Below are 19,979 nucleotides of genomic sequence, written 5' to 3'. Positions count from 1 at the left end.
ATTACTTTATTTTCAACCAAATATTTTGCCTTGTTGGTCCCCCATTTATATATTGTTTAGCTACGGTGATCACTTCATTTTACAACTTTTGCGTGGGTGGCCCATCCGTCTTATTTTGTTAAAATAATTTGTAAACTCTCGACATGTGTATTCTATTTGGAGGTATATAGGTCTTTTTACCCTTCATCGTCAAATTCATCTTCATTTCCATCTTCTTCACTAAAACATCATAAAATCTAATTTAATTAACCCATCAAAATCAAACACGTAAAAAAAATCGCTCGTACAATAACAATTTTTAATTGGTTTCAAGAGTTTGAAAGTCTGTTAGTTTCAATCTAGTTTCAAGAGTTTGAAAAGAAAACCGATGGCACAATAACCACTTTTTTGATGTATTTGATTTTGAGGGATTAATTAATTTAGAGTTTATAATGTTTTGATGAAGAAGATGGAGGTGGAAATGGAGATGAAGATGAAGATGAAGATGGAGATGAATGTGAAATTGACGATGAAGGGTAAAAAGACGTATTTACCCTCACATGGAATACACATGTCAAGGGTTTACAAATTTTTTTTAATGAAAGTTAGACGGTGATGTGTGAAGCGGAGGTGTACGAAATAGTATTATTTTTAATATGAAATACGGCGAAATATGATACAAGTTTTATTTATTTATATAGATGGGATATACCTAAACCTTGCTACAACACTATAGGCAGTGTACCTAATCGTAGAGTAGTTTAGTTTTTAGTAAGTCCGGTTCGTTCCACAGGGAGCTAGCGATTACGTACTATATTTTTAACAACTATATTTATATAAAATATATATAATTATATATAGTAATAATAATATATAAAAGGGGGGTTTTACCGTTTAATGACCGATTTGTTGATTTTAAATAAAGCGTAAAGATAAATGACGATAATTAAAATGCGTAAAATAAATAACAATGACAGTAATTAAAATTGCGAATAATAAAATGACAGTAATTAAAAGTACGATGAGAAATACAATAAAACAATTATGCTTATTTAAACTTCCGTAACCATGATGTTTGACATTTTAATTTTAATTTATTACTTTGGGTTAATTGTCCTTTGTCATGGCTTATTTGATACCTAGCTGGGTTTTGCCCATAATAGTCCATCGGTCATAATTATAAAATGCTCGTCAAATTAACCTTATTCCCGAAGTCAAATATTCTAACTAATTAGGGATTTAAACTGTAACAAGGTTTTAATACTTTGTTAACAATTACACCAATTATCCTTGTATGTAATCCACCCCTGTTTTAATTAGTCCATGATACATTAATTTATTCACTTGGCCATAATGAATAATCAATTACCCAATCCAATTGATTAATTGTGTAGTGACCCGAACTTTTTCATGTTTATATATATTAATTGAGATTGATATTTACATGATTAAATGTTTCCAACATGTTAAGCAATCAAACTTGTTAAGACTTGATTAATTGAAATATGTTTCATATAGACAATTGACCACCCAAGTTGACCGGTGATTCACGAACGTTAAAACTTGTAAAAACTATACATTGACATATATATGGTTATATATATAGTTAACATGTTTTTATTATAAGTATGTATCTCATTAGGTATTTTAACAATGAGTTATATACATAAAAATGAGACTATTAATTTAAGAAACTCGAAAACGATATATATAACGATTATCGTTATAACAACGTCTTACTAGGTACATATGAATCATATTAAGATATTGATACACTTGGTTAATTATGTTAAATGATAAGTAAATATATTATTAAGTGTATTAACAATGAAATACATATGTAAAAATAAGACTACTAACTTAATGATTTCGAAACGAGACATATATGTAACGATTATCGTTGTAACGACATTTAACTGTATATACATCATACTAAGATATATTATATATCATAATATCATGATAATATAATAATTTAACATCTTATTTGTTATAATAAACAATGGGTTAACAACATTCAACAAGATCGTTAACCTAAAGATTTCAAAACAACATTTACATGTAACGACTAATGATGACTTAACGACTCAGTTAAAATGTATATACATGTAGTGTTTTAATATGTATTTATACACTTTTGAAAGACTTCAATACACTTATCAAAATACTTCTACTTAACAAAAATACTTACAATTACATCCTCGTTCAGTTTCATCAACAATTCTACTCGTATGCACCCGTATTCGTACTCGTACAATACACAGCTTTTAGATGTATGTACTATTGGTATATACACTCCAATGATCAGCTCTTAGCAGCCCATGTGAGTCACCTAACACATGTGGGAACCATCATTTGGCAACTAGCATGAAATATCTCATAAAATTACAAAAATATGAGTAATCATTCATGACTTATTTACATGAAAACAAAATTTCATATCCTTTATATCTAATCCATACACCAACGACCAAAAACACCTAAAAACACTTTCATTCTTCAATTTTTTTCATCTAATTGATCTCTCTCAAGTTCTATCTTCAAGTTCTAAGTGTTCTTCATAAATTCCAAAAGTTCTAGTTTCATAAAATCAAGAATACTTTCAAGTTTGCTAGCTCACTTCCAATCTTGTAAGGTGATCATCCAACCTCAAGAAATCTTTGTTTCTTACAGTAGGTTATCATTCTAATACAAGGTAATAATCATATTCAAACTTTGGTTCAATTTCTATAACTATAACAATCTTATTTCAAGTGATGATCTTACTTGAACTTGTTTTCGTGTCATGATTCTGCTTCAAGAACTTCGAGCCATCCAAGGATCCATTGAAGCTAGATCCATTTTTCTATTTTCCAGTAGGTTTATCCAAGGAAATTAAGGTAGTAATGATGTTCATAACATCATTCGATTCATACATATAAAGCTATCTTATTCGAAGGTTTAAACTTGTAATCACTAGAACATAGTTTAGTTAATTCTAAACTTGTTCGCAAACAAAAGTTAATCCTTCTAACTTGACTTTTAAAATCAACTAAACACATGTTTTATATCTATATGATATGCTAACTTAATGATTTAAAACCTGGAAACACGAAAAACACCGTAAAACCGGATTTACGCCGTCGTAGTAACACCGCGGGCTGTTTTGGGTTAGTTAATTAAAAACTATGATAAACTTTGATTTAAAAGTTGTTATTCTGAGAAAATGATTTTTATTATGAACATGAAACTATATCCAAAAATTATGATTAAACTCAAAGTGGAAGTATGTTTTCTAAAATGGTCATCTAGACGTCGTTCTTTTGACTGAAATGACTACCTTTACAAAAACGACTTGTAACTTATTTTTCCGACTATAAACCTATACTTTTCTGTTTAGATTCATAAAATAGAGTTCAATATGAAACCATAGCAATTTGATTCACTCAAAACGGATTTAAAATGAAGAAGTTATGGGTAAAACAAGATTGGATAATTTTTCTCATTTTAGCTACGTGAAAATTGGTAACAAATCTATTCCAACCATAACTTAATCAACTTGTATTGTATATTATGTAATCTTGAGATACCATAGACACGTATACAATGTTTCGACCTATCATGTCGACACATCTATATATATTTCGGAACAACCATAGACACTCTATATGTGAATGTTGGAGTTAGCTATACAGGGTTGAGGTTGATTCCAAAATATATATAGTTTGAGTTGTGATCAATACTGAGATACGTATACACTGGGTCGTGGATTGATTCAAGATAATATTTATCGATTTATTTCTGTACATCTAAATGTGAACAACTAGTTGTAGGTTACTAACGAGGACAGCTGACTTAATAAACTTAAAACATCAAAATATATTAAAAGTGTTGTAAATATATTTTGAACATACTTTGATATATATGTATATATTGTTATAGGTTCATGAATCAACCAGTGGCCAAGTCTTACTTCCTGACGAAGTAAAAATCTGTGAAAGTGAGTTATAGTCACACTTTTAAAATCTAATATTTTTGGGATGAGAATACATGCAGGTTTTATAAATGATTTACAAAATAGACACAAGTACGTGAAACTACATTCTATGGTTGAATTATCGAAATCGAATATGCCCCTTTTTATTAAGTCTGGTAATCTAAGAATTAGGGAACAGACACCCTAATTGACGCGAATCCTAAAGATAGATCTATTGGGCCTAACAAACCCATCCAAAGTACCGGATGCTTTAGTACTTCGAAATTTATATCATATCCGAAGGGTGTCCCGGAATGATGGGGATATTCTTATATATGCATCTTGTTAATGTCGGTTACCAGGTGTTCACCATATGAATGATTTTTATCTCTATGTGTGGGATGTGTATTGAAATATGAAATCTTGTGGTCTATTGTTACGATTTGATATATATAGGTTAAACCTATAACTCACCAACATTTTTGTTGACGTTTAAAGCATGTTTATTCTCAGGTGAATATTAAGAGCTTCCGCTGTTGCATACTAAAATAAGGACAAGATTTGGAGTCCATGTTTGTATGATATTGTGTAAAAACTGCATTCAAGAAACTGATTTTGATGTAACATATTTGTATTGTAAACCATTATGTAATGGTCGTGTGTAAACAGGATATTTTAGATTATCATTATTTGATAATCTACGTAAAGCTTTTTAAACCTTTATTTATGAAATAAAGGTTATGGTTTGTTTTAAAAATGAATGCAGTCTTTGAAAAACGTCTCATATAGAGGTCAAAACCTCGCAACGAAATCAATTAATATGGAACGTTTTTAATCAATAAGAACGGGACATTTCAGTTGGTATCCGAGCGTTGGTCTTAGAGAACTAGAATTTTGCATTAGTGTGTCTTATCGAGTTTGTTAGGATGCATTAGTGAGTCTGGACTTCGACCGTGTTTATTTGAAAAATGATTGCTTAACAAATTTTGTTGGAAACTATATATTTTTAACATGTGAATATTATGTGATATATTAATCTCTTAACGCGTTTGATATTATGTGATAGATGTCTACCTCTAGAACAAGTCCCATTGACTCACCTAATAATAATGAAGAGTCAAATGTAAATTGGAATGATTCGTGGACTGATTCACAAGTTCCCGAAGAGGAACCGGAAGAAGAGTCGGAACCGGAAGAAGAATCGGAACCGGAAGAAGAATCGGAACCGGATGAAGAAATAGAACCGGTGGGGGAAATAATAAAACGGTTAAGTAAAAGAAAATCCTCAACCAACCGACCAAGGTTAATTATGGTCAATGGTGTTTCCGCCAAGGAAGCAAAATATTGGGAGGATTACCAATTCTCCGATGAATCGGATTCCGACGAGAATTCCGATGATGTTATAGAAATTACCCCAACTGAATTTAAAAAGGCAAAAGAAAATAATAAGGGAAAGGGCATAAAAATAGAGAAATCTAATTCCAACCCCGATGAACTTTATATGTATCGTCAACCCCCGAAGTCCTTAAGTTGTAACAAAGACCCGGGAACCTCTAAACCACCAGGTTTTTCTAAACCAATGTGGATAACGACGGCTCGTATTAGGGGAACATCATATATCCCTAGAAACTTGGCAAAACGAACCAAAACCGAAGAAGAAGAAACGAGCGAGTCGGAATAAGCTAGTTGTATTCGTGTGGTGTAATATATGTAATATAGTGTTCTTATGCTTTATGATATATGTAAAAATTGCTTGTATTAATAAGTATTTTTTTATGAATCTAACTCTTGTCTATTTTACAGTTTAAAAACACAAAATGGATAGACAACCCAATATTTTAAGAGACCTACCCGGAGACATGATTGATGAAATCTTGTCTAGAGTCGGCCAGAATTCTTCGGCACAACTATTTAAGGCGAGATCAGTTTGTAAGACATTCGAAGAACGTTCCAAGAATGTCTTGGTTTATAAGAGGCTTTCATTTGAAAGATGGGGGATATCACATTGGGAAACCCATAAGTTACGATGTGTTTACTTTGACGCATATATTGCGGGGAACCCAAATGCTATTTTACGCAACGGGTTAAGAAATTATTTTGACTCAATATATCCGAATATTGGACTTCGTGATTTAGAAAAAGCGGCTAACATGCAACATAAAGAAGCATGTTATGCTTACGGATTAGTAATGTTCGCTTCTCACCAAAGTGAGAACAAGAACATCGGGCTACAACTATTAAACAAAACGTTTCCACAAGTGACGGAGTCGGTAATTGGGGTAAGAAATGAGGTTTTTAGATTATTACGGGACTGTTGGACATTACGTAACCCTCATCCCTTTGACGATGTTACAACACGCTGTCTTATCAACGGCCATAACGGTTATGTTGCACAAGACCAAGGATGGGAAGTAGTCCTAGTAAAACCAGAATGCATGACTTGTTTCTGGACGTATGAATTACGTGTCTTTATTGCCTTTGCTGAACGACTTGTGTACTAGCTAGAATTATCTTCACAACTATCTTGTATCAAAGTTATTGTGTGCTATATTTCATGCTTTATGTAAAATAAGCGGTATTGTAAGTTTGTAAAATATTGTATAAAAGTTTGAACGCGAAATATTATTATAATCAGTTTTTCATATAGAATTGTAGTAGTTGAATTGTATATTAGCTACTAAGTATGAACTTAACGGGTAGGTACTACCCGAATTTAAACTTATAAAACGCTAATATGAAGAAAAAGCTTTTATAAATGAGTTCATATTATGCTACGAAATACTATTAACTACTCTTAATATTCTGTATGATTAACTTGTTCCATTTGACTATTTTGAAGGAAATGGCACCGACTACTCGACACACCGTGAATATGAATGAAGAGGAATTCCGTACTTTTCTAGCTTCAAACATAGCTGCAGTACAGGCTGCGCTACATACCAACAATAACCTTGGATCTAGCAGTACAGGAAATCGTGTAGGATGCACCTACAAAGAATTCACTGCCTGCAAACCTTTGGAATTTGATGGAACCGAAGGACCAATCGGATTGAAACGGTGGACCGAGAAGGTCGAATCAGTGTTTGCCATAAGTAAGTGTACTGAAGAGGACAAAGTGAAGTACGCTACGCATACCTTCACAGGTTCTGCGTTAACATGGTGGAATACCTATCTAGAGCAAGTGGGACAAGACGATGCGTACGCACTACCGTGGTCAGCATTCAAGCACTTGATGAACGAGAAGTACCGTCCCAGAACCGAGGTCAATAAGCTCAAGACAGAACTTAGAGGGTTACGAACCCAAGGATTTGATATTACCACGTACGAAAGACGATTCACAGAATTGTGCCTATTGTGTCCGGGAGCATTCGAAGATGAGGAAGAGAAGATCGACGCATTTGTGAAAGGATTACCGGAAAGAATCCAAGAAGATATAAGTTCACACGAGCCCGCCTCTATACAACAGGCATGTAGAATGGCTCACAAACTAGTGAACCAGATTGAAGAAAGAATTAAAGAACAGACTGCTGAAGAGGCCAATGTGAAGCAAGTCAAAAGAAAGTGGGAGGAAAACGGTGATAAGAATCACCAATACAACAACAACAGCAATTACAACAATAATCGCAACAATTATCCCAACAATCGCAACATCAATCGCAACTACAACAAACGGCCCAACAACAACAACAACAACAACAACAATCATCCCAACAACAATAATAACCGCAACAACAACAACAATCAGAAGCAGCTATGCCAAAGGTGTGAAAAGTATCACTCGGGGTTCTGCACCAAATTTTGCAACAAGTGTAAAAGAAATGGTCATAGCGCGGCGAAGTGTGAGGTCTACGGACCAGGGGTTAATAGAATGAAAGGAACAAATGGTGTCGGAACGAGTAATGGCGGAGCAAGTAGTGTTGGAGCAAGTTATGCCAATGTAGTTTGTTATAAATGTGGAAAACCGGGCCACATTATTAGAAATTGCCCGAACCAGGAGAACACGAATGGACAAGGCCGCGGAAGAGTTTTCAATATTAATGCGGCAGAGGCACAGGAAGACCCGGAGCTTGTTACGGGTACGTTTCTTATTGACAATAAATCTGCTTACGTTTTATTTGATTCGGGTGCGGATAGAAGCTATATGAGTAGAGATTTTTGTGCTAAATTAAGTTGTCCATTGACGCCTTTGGATAGTAAATTTTTACTCGAATTAGCAAATGGTAAATTAATTTCAGTAGATAATATATGTCGGAATCGAGAAATTAAACTGGTTAGCGAAACATTTAAGATTGATTTGATACCAGTAGAGTTAGGGAGTTTTGATGTGATAATCGGTATGTACTGGTTGAAAGAAGTGAAAGCAGAGATCGTTTGTTACAAAAATGAAATTCGCATTATACGAGAAAAATGAAAACCCTTAATGGTGTACGGAGAAAAGGGCAACACGAAGCTACATCTTATTAGTAATTTGAAGGCACAAAAACTAATAAGAAAAGGTTGCTATGCTGTTCTAGCACACGTCGAGAAAGTACAAACTGAAGAAAAGAGCATCAATGATGTTCCCGTCGCAAAAGAATTTCCCGATGTATTTCCGAAAGAATTACCGGGATTACCCCCACATCGATCCGTTGAATTTCAAATAGATCTTGTACCAGGAGCTGCACCAATAGCTCGTGCTCCTTACAGACTAGCACCCAGCGAGATGAAAGAACTGCAAAGCCAATTACAAGAACTTTTAGAGCGTGGTTTCATTCGACCAAGCACATCACCGTGGGGAGCTCCTGTTTTGTTTGTCAAGAAGAAAGATGGTACATTCAGGTTGTGTATCGACTACCGAGAGTTGAACAAACTTACCATCAAGAACCGCTACCCACTACCGAGAATCGATGACTTATTTGATCAACTACAAGGCTCGTCTGTTTATTCAAAGATTGACTTACGTTTCGGGTATCATCAAATGCGGGTGAAAGAAGATGATATTCCAAAGACTGCTTTCAGAACACGTTACGGTCATTACGAGTTTATGGTCATGCCGTTTGGTTTAACTAATGCACCAGCTGTGTTCATGGACCTTATGAACCGAGTGTGTGGACCATACCTTGACAAGTTTGTCATTGTTTTCATTGATGACATACTTATTTACTCAAAGAATGACCAAGAACATGGTGAACATTTGAGAAAGGTGTTAGAAGTATTGAGGAAGGAAGAATTGTACGCTAAGTTTTCAAAGTGTGCATTTTGGTTGGAAGAAGTTCAATTCCTCGGTCACATAGTGAACAAAGAAGGTATTAAGGTGGATCCGGCAAAGATAGAAACTGTTGAAAAGTGGGAAACCCCGAAAACTCCGAAACACATACGCCAGTTTTTAGGACTAGCTGGTTACTACAGAAGGTTCATCCAAGACTTTTCCAGAATAGCAAAACCCTTGACTGCATTAACGCATAAAGGGAAGAAATTTGAATGGAATGATGAACAAGAGAAAGCGTTTCAGTTATTGAAGAAAAAGCTAACTACGGCACCTATATTGTCATTGCCTGAAGGGAATGATGATTTTGTGATTTATTGTGACGCATCAAAGCAAGGTCTCGGTTGTGTATTAATGCAACGAACGAAGGTGATTGCTTATGCGTCTAGACAATTGAAGATTCACGAACAAAATTATACGACGCATGATTTGGAATTAGGCGCAGTTGTTTTTGCATTAAAGACTTGGAGGCACTACTTATATGGGGTTAAAAGTATTATATATACCGACCACAAAAGTCTTCAACACATATTTAATCAGAAACAACTGAATATGAGGCAGCGTAGGTGGATTGAATTATTGAATGATTACGACTTTGAGATTCGTTACCACCCGGGGAAGGCAAATGTGGTAGCCGATGCCTTGAGCAGGAAGGACAGAGAACCCATTCGAGTAAAATCTATGAATATAATGATTCATAATAACATTACTACTCAAATAAAGGAGGCGCAACAAGGAGTTTTAAAAGAGGGAAATTTAAAGGATGAAATACCCAAAGGATCGGAGAAGCATCTTAATATTCGGGAAGACGAAACCCGGTATAGGGCTGAAAAGATTTGGGTACCAAAATTTGGAGATATGAGAGAAATGGTACTTAGAGAAGCTCATAAAACCAGATACTCAATACATCCTGGAACGGGGAAGATGTACAAGGATCTCAAGAAAGATTTTTGGTGGCCGGGTATGAAAGCCGATGTTGCTAAATACGTAGGAGAATGTTTGACGTGTTCTAAGGTCAAAGCTGAGCATCAGAAACCATCAGGTCTACTTCAACAACCCGAAATCCCGGAATGGAAATGGGAAAACATTACCATGGATTTCGTCACTAAATTACCAAGGATTGCAAGTGGTTTTGATACTATTTGGGTAATAGTTGACCGTCTCACCAAATCAGCACACTTCTTGCCAATAAAAGAAGATGACAAGATGGAGAAGTTAGCACGACTGTATTTGAAGGAAGTCATCTCCAGACATGGAATACCAATCTCTATTATCTCTGATAGGGATGGCAGATTTATTTCAAGATTCTGGCAGACATTACAGCAAGCATTAGGAACTCGTCTAGACATGAGTACTGCCTATCATCCACAAACTGATGGGCAGAGCGAAAGGACGATACAAACGCTTGAAGACAAGCTACGAGCATGTGTTATTGATTTCGGAAATAGTTGGGATCGACATCTACCGTTAGCAGAATTTTCCTACAACAACAGCTACCATTCAAGCATTGAGATGGCGCCGTTTGAAGCACTTTATGGTAGAAAGTGCAGGTCTCCGATTTGTTTGAGTGAAGTGGGGGATAGACAGATTACGGGTCCAGAGATTATACAAGAAACTACCGAGAAGATCATCCAAATTCAACAACGGTTGAAAACCGCCCAAAGTCGACAAAAGAGCTACGCTGACATTAAAAGAATAGATATAGAATTTGAAATTGGAGAGATGGTCATGCTTAAAGTTGCACCTTGGAAAGGCGTTGTTCGATTTGGTAAACGAGGGAAATTAAATCCAAGGTATATTGGACCATTCAAGATTATTGATCGTGTCGGACCAGTAGCTTACCGACTAGAGTTACCTCAACAACTCACGGCTGTACATAACACTTTCCACGTCTCGAATTTGAAGAAATGTTTTGCTAAAGAAGATCTCACTATTCTGTTAGATGAAATCCAAATCAACGAAAAACTTCAATTCATCAAAGAACCCGTCGAAATAATGGATCGTGAGGTTAAAAGACTTAAGCAAAACAAGATACCAATTGTTAAGGTTCGATGGAATGCTCGTAGAGGACCCGAGTTCACCTGGGAGCGTGAAGATCAGATGAAGAAGAAATACCCGCATCTATTTCCAGAAGATTCGTCAACACCTTCAACACCTTGAAATTTCGGGACGAAATTTATTTAACGGGTAGGTACTGTAGTGACCCGAACTTTTTCATGTTTATATATATTAATTGAGATTGATATTTACATGATTAAATGTTTCCAACATGTTAAGCAATCAAACTTGTTAAGACTTGATTAATTGAAATATGTTTCATATAGACAATTGACCACCCAAGTTGACCGGTGATTCACGAACGTTAAAACTTGTAAAAACTATACAATGACATATATATGGTTATATATATAGTTAACATGTTTTTATTATAAGTATGTATCTCATTAGGTATTTTAACAATGAGTTATATACATAAAAATGAGACTATTAATTTAAGAAACTCGAAAACGATATATATAACGATTATCGTTATAACAACGTCTTACTAGGTACATATGAATCATATTAAGATATTGATACACTTGGTTAATTATGTTAAATGATAAGTAAATATATTATTAAGTGTATTAACAATGAAATACATATGTAAAAATAAGACTACTAACTTAATGATTTCGAAACGAGACATATATGTAACGATTATCGTTGTAACGACATTTAACTGTATATACATCATACTAAGATATATTATATATCATAATATCATGATAATATAATAATTTAACATCTCATTTGTTATAATAAACAATGGGTTAACAACATTCAACAAGATCGTTAACCTAAAGGTTTCAAAACAACATTTACATGTAACGACTAACGATGACTTAACGACTCAGTTAAAATGTATATACATGTAGTGTTTTAATATGTATTTATACACTTTTGAAAGACTTCAATACACTTATCAAAATACTTCTACTTAACAAAAATACTTAAAATTACATCCTCGTTCAGTTTCATCAACAATTCTACTCGTATGCACCCGTATTCGTACTCGTACAATACACAGCTTTTAGATGTATGTACTATTGGTATATACACTCCAATGATCAGCTATTAGCAGCCCATGTGAGTCACCTAACACATGTGGGAACCATCATTTGGCAACTAGCATGAAATATCTCATAAAATTACAAAAATATGAGTAATCATTCATGACTTATTTACATGAAAACAAAATTTCATATCCTTTATATCTAATCCATACACCAACGACCAAAAACACCTACAAACACTTTCATTCTTCAATTTTCTTCATCTAATTGATCTCTCTCAAGTTCTATCTTCAAGTTCTAAGTGTTCTTCATAAATTCCAAAAGTTCTAGTTTCATAAAATCAAGAATACTTTCAAGTTTGCTAGCTCACTTCCAATCTTGTAAGGTGATCATCCAACCTCAAGAAATCTTTGTTTCTTACAGTAGGTTATCATTCTAATACAAGGTAATAATCATATTCAAACTTTGGTTCAATTTCTATAACTATAACAATCTTATTTCAAGTGATGATCTTACTTGAACTTGTTTTCGTGTCATGATTCTGCTTCAAGAACTTCGAGCCATCCAATGATCCATTGAAGCTAGATCCATTTTTCTCTTTTCTAGTAGGTTTATCCAAGTAAATTAAGGTAGTAATGATGTTCATAACATCATTCGATTCATACATATAAAGCTATCTTATTCGAAGGTTTAAACTTGTAATCACTAGAACATAGTTTAGTTAATTCTAAACTTGTTCGCAAACAAAAGTTAATCCTTCTAACTTGACTTTTAAAATCAACTAAACACATGTTCTATATCTATATGATATGCTAACTTAATGATTTAAAACCTGAAAACACGAAAAACACCGTAAAACCGGATTTACGCCGTCGTAGTAACACCGCGGGCTGTTTTGGGTTAGTTAATTAAAAACTATGATAAACTTTGATTTAAAAGTTGTTATTCTGAGAAAATGATTTTTATTATGAACATGAAACTATATCCAAAAATTATGATTAAACTCAAAGTGGAAGTATGTTTTCTAAAATGGTCATCTAGACGTCGTTCTTTCGACTGAAATGACTACCTTTACAAAAACGACTTGTAACTTATTTTTCCGACTATAAACCTATACTTTTCTGTTTAGATTCATAAAATAGAGTTCAATATGAAACCATAGCAATTTGATTCACTCAAAACGGATTTAAAATGAAGAAGTTATGGGTAAAACAAGATTGGATAATTTTTCTCATTTTAGCTACGTGAAAATTGGTAACAAATCTATTCTAACCATAACTTAATCAACTTGTATTGTATATTATGTAATCTTGAGATACCATAGACACGTATACAATGTTTCAACCTATCATGTCGACACATCTATATATATTTCGGAACAACCATAGACACTCTATATGTGAATGTTGGAGTTAGCTATACAGGGTTGAGGTTGATTCCAAAATATATATAGTTTGAGTTGTGATCAATACTGAGATACGTATACACTTCGAAATCAGTTTCTTGAATGCAGTTTTTACACAATATCATACAAACATGGACTCCAAATCTTGTCCTTATTTTAGTATGCAACAGCGGAAGCTCTTAATATTCACCTGAGAATAAACATGCTTTAAACGTCAACAAAAATGTTGGTGAGTTATAGGTTTAACCTATATATATCAAATCGTAACAATAGACCACAAGATTTCATATTTCAATACACATCCCATACATAGAGATAAAAATCATTCATATGGTGAACACCTGGTAACCGACATTAACAAGATGCATATATAAGAATATCCCCATCATTCCGGGACACCCTTCGGATATGATATAAGTTATATGAAGAAAATTGAAGAATGAAAGTGTTTGTAGGTGTTTTTGGTCGTTGGTGTATGGATTAGATATAAAGGATATGTAATTTTGTTTTCATGTAAATAAGTCATGAATGATTACTCATATTTTTGTAATTTTATGAGATATTTCATGCTAGTTGCCAAATGATGGTTCCCACATGTGTTAGGTGACTCACATGGGCTGGGTGGTGGATTGATTCAAGATAATATTTATCGATTTATTTCTGTACATCTAACTGTGGACAACTAGTTGTAGGTTACTAACGAGGACAGCTGACTTAATAAACTTAAAACATCAAAATATATTAAAAGTGTTGTAAATATATTTTGAACATACTTTGATATATATGTATATATTGTTATAGGTTCGTGAATCAACCAGTGGCCAAGTCTTACTTCCCGACGAAGTAAAAATCTGTGAAAGTGAGTTATAGTCCCACTTTTAAAATCTAATATTTTTGGGATGAGAATACATGCAGGTTTTATAAATGATTTACAAAATAGACACAAGTACGTGAAACTACATTCTATGGTTGAATTATCGAAATCGAATATGCCCCTTTTTATTAAGTCTGGTAATCTAAGAATTAGGGAACAGACACCCTAATTGACGCGAATCCTAAAGATAGATCTATTGGGCCTAACAAACCCATCCAAAGTACCGGATGCTTTAGTACTTCGAAATTTATATCATATCCGAAGGGTGTCCCGGAATGATGGGGATATTCTTATATATGCATCTTGTTAATGTCGGTTACCAGGTGTTCACCATATGAATGATTTTTATCTCTATGTGTGGGATGTGTATTGAAATATGAAATCTTGTGGTCTATTGTTACGATTTGATATATATAGGTTAAACCTATAACTCACCAACATTTTTGTTGACGTTTAAAGCATGTTTATTCTCAGGTGAATATTAAGAGCTTCCGCTGTTGCATACTAAAATAAGGACAAGATTTGGAGTCCATGTTTGTATGATATTGTGTAAAAACTGCATTCAAGAAACTGATTTCGATGTAACATATTTGTATTGTAAACCATTATGTAATGGTCGTGTGTAAACAGGATATTTTAGATTATCATTATTTGATAATCTATGTAAAGCTTTTTAAACCTTTATTTATGAAATAAAGGTTATGGTTTGTTTTAAAAATGAATGCAGTCTTTGAAAAACGTCTCATATAGAGGTCAAAACCTCGCAACGAAATCAATTAATATGGAACGTTTTTAATCAATAAGAACGGGACATTTCAAATTGAATGATTGTAAACGGTGTTGTATAAACGTCACTAAATAGGACATTCGTAATCAATTTAATAGTTATTAGATTAACTAATTTGAAGATAGGTTCAACAGGTTCCAATGAGTTGTCATTCAATTAGACAATACCCCCTACATATTAATAGTCAATAGTCCAATGTTCACAAGTGCCGGTCTTTTGTCCAAACCCAAATTATGGTACAAAATTCAATAACCCCGTCTTTAATATTTAGTCTAACATCACGATTACTTCGGCTTAAATAAGCATAATAATAACTTAGTTACGAGACATTAATTTAAAAAGGAAGAACATAGCTTACAGTGATTATTTATCGCGTAGCGTTACACGGACAGTGTTCTGACTTTAAAACTCGTAAAACATTTCTTACATTAACCCAACTAAACCATAACTTATTATTAATCTTAATTATAATTAAAATTATAATTATAAATATATATTACATTGAGAGAAAGAAAGAAAATTGAGGTGTGTAGTACTCGGCTGAATTCTGTGCTATTTATAGGACTTGGCCACATTTTTACTGCCATGCGATTGCATGGAAAATAAGCTTCCAGGCCATGCGATCGCATGGCCTCCTGATCCAGCTCATATTGATTTGTTTTCTAGCTTTGCCGACACATTTAAATATAAATATATAATATATATAATTTTATATAATTATATATATATATATATATATATATATATATATTATATTATATTCATGTGCATAGTTGACTTGTAATTTTAGGTCCATTGACTCGCACGTTGATGCTCGGTTTATGTCTCGGTTCCGGATTTTTGAACGCCTTTTCGTGTGCTTAGATATCTTGTACTTTGCGTTCCACGACTTGTACTCTTGTAATTTTTAGACGTTTCTCATCAATAAATTGAACCACTTGAATTGTATCTTGTATATTTATACTTTTTGATCATTTGCGTCTTCAAATCTTCATTTGCGTCTTCAGTCTTCACACTTATTTATTTAAACGATTATTACTTGAAAATAGAACAATTGCAACTAAAAGCTTTACATATTGGAAGGATATTGTGCCTAAATATATGTTCATTTGGAGCACTATCAAATATCCCCACACTTGAACATTGCTTGTCCTCAAGCAATACAGAACTTGAAATAAAATCACACTTCACTCGAATCACTTTTTATTCTCACACTTCATACATTAGTGATTTTGATACAGCGATATGAACAATGATAGTAACGATGTGGTTTACAGTCTCACATGACTATGAAAATGTAGATCCTTTAAGGAAATTGGATCTTTATGAAAACTTTTGATCTTTTGAAAATTCAAGCTAGATTTTACCCTAAACAAGTTTTCCGAAATAACCCTTCACCAGGGTTTGTAAAATATTTTTGTGGGTTTTGTGAGTTTCAAATTTTAAAATTTTAGCTCTAAACTTGTGGTTTTGTATCACCCACTTGCTAACCTTGTATTAGGAAAGCAACACATCCAGTATATTTGCTCCGTATATTACCTTTCGGTAAACTACCGTCCGGTTGTAAAGGAAAGCGTTGAACAAGCAACTGTTAAGGCAATGTCTAATGACACGCTTTTGTTCATGGTCCACAACGTATCGGATGCAATTACTATCCTTTGTAGGAGAAATAGTAAAGATCACCCTGTAATTTTTTGGTCTGGCACAAGGTCCTGTCTTCGACCATGCTATGCAACCACCGTTCTTACGGTTGACACCCGATTTGGTTCAGGTGACCTAATGAATTCCGTTGAATTCTCAGGATTTTACGTTCAATGGTAATGAATGCATTGAAAATAGGTTTTCAGAAAGCAAATCGGTTTGTAATTTTGATCAAAATATTTTCTCGTTCAATCTTGAGTTTAGATATCATTGAATTCCATGAGTTTGTAATTCTCAATCTTTAAAGTCAATCTCAAGGATTGAGTAATATCAGGCTTAAAAGCTGATTTTTAATCTTTAAGGAGATTATCCTTTCTGGGGGTCTGATTCATTAGTCTTATCAAGCTAATTTGCACGGCGCCCTCCCTATTTTACGAGACAGATCCTCTCATAGTTAGGATAAGTCTGACTACTTGGTGACCCTGTTTGATGCTGAGGTCCGTGGATTTCCTGCTGATTTTAGAGATGACTTTTCTAGATTTTTCGTCAACCTACAGTTGGTCTGGACGACAACTTCCTGACCTAAATCAAGAAGCACATGTCTTTTTCGGAAGACTTTACTTCCTTTTAATGATGGAATTGATTCATCGTGTAGATCCATCTTTCTTTCAAATATATTACAGTAAATCGGGTAAAACTGATTAGTTTAGTCCAAAGCAAAAGTACAAGCAATAATTTGCACCAAATATGTGATATGTGTTTTAAAGAAATTGGTAAATTCTTCCCACACTTAGCTTTTATTTATTCTTATCTTTGCCTTTTTATTCTCTTCTATTCCATTTTAAATGAATTCAAGCGTTTTGAGTTGTTTCTCCATTTATGTTCTTTCCGAGGTAACAATAATTTAGGCATTAACACCTAGTTTTATCGTTCACAAATATGTATAAACATGATTTTGAATTCATTTAGTTGAAAATTTTTCAAATTTTCACAAAATTTGGCAATTAAACTAAGTATAAACCCGAGAGAATTTGTAACCCTTCCCCACACTTGAAATCATGCAATGCCCTCATTTGCATGAAATCATACTATAATTATAAATTCATGAGGGTGATTAGTGTAGAAAAGTGATTAAAAATACCGAGTTTGCAAACATATTATTTTATATCACATTTGATATTTTGCGTCTTGTCGTCAAAATTAGTAGCTTTTGCTGAACTTTAATGTCAGTCTTTGAAAGTGCGTTGTTTTACCCTGTTTTGTACATAAGATAAACTACAAATATATATATATATATATATATATATATATATATATATATATATATATATATATATATATATATATATATATATATTTATAAAACCTTTATTTATTAAAACAATTTAAATGAATAATTTTTTTAAATTTTGTTTCCTTTTACTTTAGGTAGTTTCGGTATGTTTACCTAGTCCGTCCCTCGACAAAATTTAAAATTTGTCATTTTTAAAGCGATTGTTTTAAAAGCAAAGATTTTTGGGGTTTTTAATTTTTTTTTTTGGCATACTTTTTAGATCAATAATATTAAAAATAACGATAACAAAATTTTTCGCCCCGTCTTTGGGTAAAGTAATTTCGATTCTATGATCTAGTCTTTAACTTACGAAGAATTTTAGAAATCATTTTTTAAACTTAATGAAATAAAGTAAATTTTGTTTTTAAATTCACACAAAACTTAAATTTAAAAAGCGTATTAATTTCATACAAACCTACAAAACAAAATAAAATTCAGAATGGGGGAAAGAAAACTAGTTCTTTAGTGTCTGCTAGTGGAAAAGGTCAATCGGATTCCATTCTCGGAACTACACGAGAACAGAACAAATAACTTTAGACAGCATTATTTCTTAGAACATTTGAATCTCCCCACACTTAGGTAGCTGTGGTTTTGAAATTGTGATTAACTTCATCGTCAATTTCTTTTGGACCATAATCAATTTGCATATCTGTGACTTTTGCTTTAAGCCATTGGTCGGATTCCTGTGTAATATCTACAAATTCAAATAGTTTCGCCTTTTCTTTAGGCGATAGATTGGATACTAACCGGTTACATAACTTAGAGTTCCCCTTGGTTCTAGCATCACGAATCCGTTTAATAAGTTTCTTCATTAAACTGTTAATAACGGAGTCATTTAATTTTGTATCAACAACGGGGTTCTTTGTTATCAGGTCATCATTAGGTGTTACTTCATCTTCCCCACACTTAGGCATTTTATCATTGCTAAGCACTACCGTTGGAGTTGGTAAAATAATGTGGTTCTTACCAATCATTTTTATTGGTTCAACGGTTTTGGTTGGTGGAGATTTAGCCTTTCGACTCACAAAGGTGACCGATTTTTCATCATCACTAAGTGTCATTTTACCCTCTCTTACATCAAATAATGCCCCAATGGACGCTAAGAATGGTCGACCTAAAATTAGAGGAATGTTTGAGTCCTCTTCTATGTCAATGACAATAAATTTGACTAGAAAAGTTAAATTACCTACTTGAACGGGTAGGTTGTCAGCAATTCCAACTGGGTGCTTAATGGTTTGATCAAAGAGTCTAACACTCATTTTCGTTGGACTTAACTCACCTACTCCTAATCTCTTATATAATGAAAGAGGCATAACACTCACACTCGCACCTAAATCTGCTAGTGCATCATACATGACACAATCACTAAGTAGACAAGGAACAATAAATTCACCCGGATCACCCAACCTTGGTGGAAGTTTTGGTGGAACTGTCTTCACTGGGTTTACTTTTACGGTTTTTGTTTCTTGCATTTTCTTATTCTCCTTCTTCTTCTTTTCAGAGGTATCACAAACTTTATTACCTATTACTTACTCATACTCAACTCCTTTTCTTGGAAACAGGATGGGTGGTCTGTATGGTGCCACCACTGGCTTTACATACTCGAGTGGTGGTGGTGGTGTTGTAACTTCTTCATTGTTACTCACATCGAAAACCTTCCCATCTTCTGATGATGGTTTTTCAGAATTCGTTGATACCATATTA

Source organism: Rutidosis leptorrhynchoides, chromosome 2, assembly GCF_046630445.1.
Source record: "Rutidosis leptorrhynchoides isolate AG116_Rl617_1_P2 chromosome 2, CSIRO_AGI_Rlap_v1, whole genome shotgun sequence".
Lineage (NCBI taxonomy): Eukaryota > Viridiplantae > Streptophyta > Magnoliopsida > Asterales > Asteraceae > Rutidosis > Rutidosis leptorrhynchoides.
The sequence above is the reverse complement of the archived record's forward strand: the minus strand, read 5'-3'. Positions refer to the sequence as shown.